The 5,523-nt window shown below is 40.5% G+C and overlaps 1 long non-coding RNA gene across 1 annotated transcript; it reads left to right on the top strand.

Moving 5' to 3' along the window:
- The first annotated feature begins 2,965 nt into the window (after positions 1-2,965).
- Positions 2,966-5,199, top strand: LOC118492491. Its single transcript, XR_004894013.1, has 3 exons — positions 2,966-3,074; positions 4,384-4,440; positions 4,987-5,199. It is a non-coding gene; the product is annotated as an uncharacterized LOC118492491 (long non-coding RNA).
- Positions 5,200-5,523: the final 324 nt, after the last annotated feature.

Below are 5,523 nucleotides of genomic sequence, written 5' to 3'. Positions count from 1 at the left end.
GAGCCCCAGTTATATTCGTGAAGATAAGCCTTTCTATAATGAGTATCGAGAACCCAACAAGGTGACGGTCAAGACCTTGTATTGATAACCAGTTGACCAGTTGCGAGGATCAGCCTCCTATTCGAAGTTTAGCTAGAAAACGAACTATCATCAGATGGAAGTCCAAGGGAAGGGCGTTCTTAAAGCGGCATGTCAAACGCTATGCGGCCACTACCACTTCATATTACCTAACCTTTGGGTTGATCAACACACCAGCAGCTTTATGGGTCACAGGAGTCAACCGTGATATGGATGACATTTTGAAGCATTTCCAGGGGAAGGAAACACCATGAGCAGCATTCATACCTAATTTTGAAGCTCCTGAGGGAGGAGCCACTCCACGTGAAGCCTTGTCAAATGTAACCTCTGGATTCTAGGGGTACATTTTTGGTCATGAAATCAACAGAGTGGGGATACACGTGGATCTCGCTAAGGTCCATTTTGTTAGGAACTGATCGACATCACAGATTCCTTCGAAGGCACAACAATTCCTTGGTTTCGCTAGATACTATCGCAGATTCATCAAGTGATTTTCGAAGATTGCGCCGCTGTAACCTCTTTAACACAGCAGGGTGTTGTGTTCGTGGAAGACAAATCAGGAGGAGGTCATTTCAGCTTTCGAATCTCAACTCTGCAATACACTACGCATCGTCTTTACCCGAGGGTGTGGGTGATTTAGTGGTATACCATGATGGCTCGAATCAGAGTCCCAATTACACGCAGATGCAACATGAGAAGGAGATGGCTCACGTGGTGGAGTTACAGGAAGAATGGCATGAATCACAATCTGCGATGAAAGCCATGGCCTTTGGGATTTAGATGGAGGCATTACTTGGACGGTACCAATTGCACTTTTTAGACCGATCACAAGGGCCTCTCGTGTACCTTTGTTTCGGAAGAGCTAAAACGTGTAATGACATCGTTGGATGGAACTTTTGAATGATTACGACTGTGAAACCTAAACGTGCACGAGCTTTACAACTCACTATCGACTCTCATCTACCTGATCAGGCTCGCTCTGTTTAAACTAGAGAACCGAAGGGAGAGAATTTTCAAGCTGAACCCCTGCAGGGCATGGAGAAGTAACCATTGGCAAGTTGGACGATATTCGCTATCTCATGGAACGAATGTGGGTCTCATTATACGACAACTGTAGGGAACTTGTGTTGAGCAAAGCACACCAACCTTGATATGCTGGTCATCTGGATTTGATGGAATAGGTTAGGATCAGAGGATCTTGTACTGGCAACTGGGCTTGAAGGCCTACACAGCGAAGCATGTAAACGACGCTTGACTTGTGCTAAAGTCAAGGTGGAACATCAGAAACCTTCTGGTTCGTGTCAGTAATCAGAAACACCTATTTGGAGATTGGAACAGACGGACATGGAGTTTGTCACTGGTCTACTTACAACTCCAAACGGAAATATTATCACCTGGGTGATCATTGATAGACTCAAGTTACCAGCACACTTTCTTGCAATCAAGGAAACTGACGAGTCGTCACAGCTTGTGAATATTCCTCTGAGAGGGGCGGATTTTAGGCACGAGGTTACCCCTAAATTTGAACTATACTTGATTTATGACAGGCACTACACAATACTCTTGGCTCAAGTCTAGGCATGAGCGTTACTTGTCACCATGGGACAGATGGTCAGAGTAAACGAACCATCCAGACACTCAAGGATATGCTGCGAGCATGTGTGTGATCGACTTTAGTAAGAATTGGAAGGATACTTGCCTTTGGTTAAGTTCTACCGCAGCAGTTACCATACTAGTAATCAGACAGCTCTGTTTGAGACATTGTATGGACAATAATGCCGACCTCCTTGTGGACTAAAGTAGGTGACAACCTACTCACAGGTCCAGGACTAGTATTCGCAACTCTTGGGAAGATTTCTTGGATCGGAAATCGTTTGGCGGCAACGAGTGACCGTCAAGAAAGTTGATAAGCTTACGAAACACGGGAAGTTCGCTGTAGGCGATCGTATCATGTTGAAAATCTCACCCTGTGAGGGTGTGGTATGCATGGGAAGCGTGGCAAGCTTAATTTACATTACGTCGAGTTACTCGGAACTCTGGGAAGAATCGGTCGCATCGCCTGCAAACTTGAGTTACCTGACGAATTGGGTAACGTACATGATGTCATTTATGTCTCGAATATAAGGCAGTCTTTGTCCGATGAAACGCTTGTGATACCCTTATTAGACTGGGAGGTTAATGATAAGTTGCAATTGTTGAGGAATCTACTGAAATCTTGTACTAGGACGTCAAGATTCGTTAGCACAGTCGAATTCCAATCGTGAGAGTTCGTAGGAACTCGAGACGTGGACCGGAGTTCACGTAGTAACGCAATGATCGTAGTAAGCTCTAGCATCCTCAGTTGTTCAAACGGTTGCATCAACTTCTGATATCATTGGCGAATTTCGGGACGAAATTCTCTTTCAAGTTGGGGATGATGTGGCACCCGAGGAAAATCCACAGTCATCCTAATCAAACACCTTGCCGCTTTGTGTTACTTTTGGTTTACCGTGTCACTTGTGGTTTACTTATCAAATTTCGGGACGAAATTTCTTTCAAGTTAGGGATGATGTGACAACCCAAACTTTCAAGGTCAGTGTCTTTTAGTCACGTGATCCTGTTTTCTTATTATTTCTCTTTTACGTTCTTTACGATGAAAAAAAAAATGTTAAAGACTTTAATAAACATGTTAAATGTAAAACGTGATTGAGTATGTTTGAGTGTGTAGTGGGCCATTTTAGGTGCCTAAGAGCTAAGTTGGGCCACACATAAAAGTGGACTGCACACACACTGTAGCCACCTCTAATTGACCTCGGCCCACATGTGTCTGGCCCGAGTCATTCATTTGAGCCCATCCTTTATGTGTCCCGTAGAATATTAGTTAGGGGAGGGGGCACGTAAGTTTTGGAAAAACCACAACAAACCCTAGTATTCTTTCTCCTCTCCCTTGGAACCAGTGGTGATCATCATCATTCGAAGCTCTACCTCCTTCCAACTCATTCACTCTACACCTCTAGGTCAGTGTATATCATGTCTTGGTTGTATCTCTTGCTTGTTGATTATACTTAATTATGAATAAAAGTGTTGATCAGGTATTACACCATTGATGAATTTGCGATTAGAGTGTTAAACCAGTGATATTAATCAACTGAATATAATCGGCCATGTTGTGATTTGAGTATGATTATGAGTCCGAGTATATGTGAATGATATGTAGTCCGCATTTAATGGAGATAGGCAGTCAGGGTTATGTGATTATGTCCGAATTTGTTTCAAGATCTTTTTATAGTCCGAGCTTCATTGATTTGTATGACTGCACTTGGGGTTAATTAAAATAGTCTGAGGTTAGATGAACAATTATGTCTGAACATATTAAACAAATTCGTCCGCACATGGAATCAAGTAGGTCTGCACATGCATCAACTCTTTTGTGTGGACCGACCTTGTGTAAGTTTAATTAATTAAAAAGATTCAAACATGATGCAAATAGTGGAGAAGGTAATTAAGAGGTGTGAAGTCTGCACATGATAAATAATTAGTTTGAGTGGGTATTGAATTGTCAACAATGATAAATAATTCTTGAAAAATTCCTTCTTGTTTGACTAATGATCACATGTGATTGGCATATTTGTCATAGTATTTGATTTGGATACCGATTAGAGATAGAAAATTGTTTAAATTATTAAAGTTGTGGGTTAGTGGGATGGTTCTTGTGTTATTAAATTGTTAAGCAATTTAGTTGATGAAAACTGTTGAAAAAGGTGAATCATAGTGATATTGATGACATGATAACTGATCTAATGTGCCGTGATTATAAAGTTGATGTGGTGATTATGTAAAATTAATGATTCAGTAGGCGTTAATTAAAGTAGTAGTTCATAAACATTTGGATTTAAATGCTGATCTTTGGAACTGTATATGCAATCGGAATTACATGCCAACCAGGTGGGTCTCACAGGTGCTGGGTAACTTGGGTTCTGTAATGTTTTCGGTCGGTCGCATATATGTTAAACTGGATTGCAGAAATTATTAGATGAAATTATTATGGTTTGGGGTGGTTATATTGGTTGGGCTGCACACTATCTATTGCACACTTGGGATGTGGATCACACATTTATGTGACTTATGAATGTTAAATGTGTACATGAAATGAGCTGATAGGAGGCTAGACATCTTTCATGAACTAATACAATGTATGTTATGGAATGTGGATTTCATGAACAACTGTTACAACTTGTACGATTATACGTGTATGTTGTTTGTGTAAGACGTGTTACAACTTGCATATGTTTTTAAGAAGCTGACAGTCATTGGTAATTACGTTAGGGCTTGGTTGACTAACTTGGAAAACGTGCGTTAATTAATCTTACCGAGCAAACCAAGGTGAGTTCACTGCACTTTTCTAAGCATGCGTCCCGGTGGTTTGGGACATCTGGTAAACGTTTCGGAATGGAATACTGGGTAAACTGTTTATTTGGGATGTTGGTTATTGAACACAGTATAAATCATGTAAGACCCCATACATCTACCGTGTTGCTGAAGAAGCAACGAGGTATTTAGTTGATAGCGCTATTAGGTTTGGCACCCTCACACCGGGCCGAAAGGACGGGCGTGAACTAATTACCTGGACTTCATGACCAATGCCTAGTTAGAGGCATTGGGGTTGGGCATTTTCATCGTGTACATATAAGACCCCTTACATCTATTCAAGGTTGTTTGATACCTTGACCTCATGACCAATGCCTAAATGGAGGCATTGGGGTTGGGCATTCACATCTAGTCGCCACATACGGTAATCGAGTTAATAACAACATCAAATCAAATCATCGAATCTGTGAATCGCTTTAATCTGATAACTGGTATCTAATCACGTTAACAAAACTTTGAACTCACCAGCGTCGTCTGACACACTTGTCTGCATGCTTGCAGGTCTATAGGTTGATATCAGTTGGAACTTGCTGTCTGGGAGGCTAGAGTAGTCATGGGTCGTGCCACATGGATTCGCAATACAAGTTTATTGGTTTACGAACGCATGGTTTATGAAATACCTTACAATAAGTTATGCTTCCGCTGTATACAATAAGTTATATGTAATCTTTTGTAACACTTTATGTTAATGAAAGGAAGTTTTATTCAAACATATATATCAGTTCAATGTGATTGGTGGCTAAGATCCTGGTACGTCACACGTCCCGCGGTGTTTTCACGTTTTTTTTGCACTTTATCGTAAACGAATTTGTATAAATATAAAAAAAAACTAATCATAGCTATAGATTGTATAGTAAGCATGTTAGTGCATTTTAGTCACGTTTTTTTTGCACTTTATCATTAAATTTTCACTATAAATTATGCATTTAATATCTTTATCTCATTATTTTGTGAAATATTTGTTTTGGTGAAACTGGATCTACTTTGAATTGTTTTTATTGTTTTTGTAGGTGCGAGTGATTGCAGGAGAAAGAAATA

Source organism: Helianthus annuus, chromosome 1 (genome assembly GCF_002127325.2).
Source record: "Helianthus annuus cultivar XRQ/B chromosome 1, HanXRQr2.0-SUNRISE, whole genome shotgun sequence".
NCBI classification, from domain to species: Eukaryota; Viridiplantae; Streptophyta; class Magnoliopsida; order Asterales; family Asteraceae; genus Helianthus; species Helianthus annuus.
This window is presented reverse-complemented; position numbering and strand designations above follow the sequence as displayed.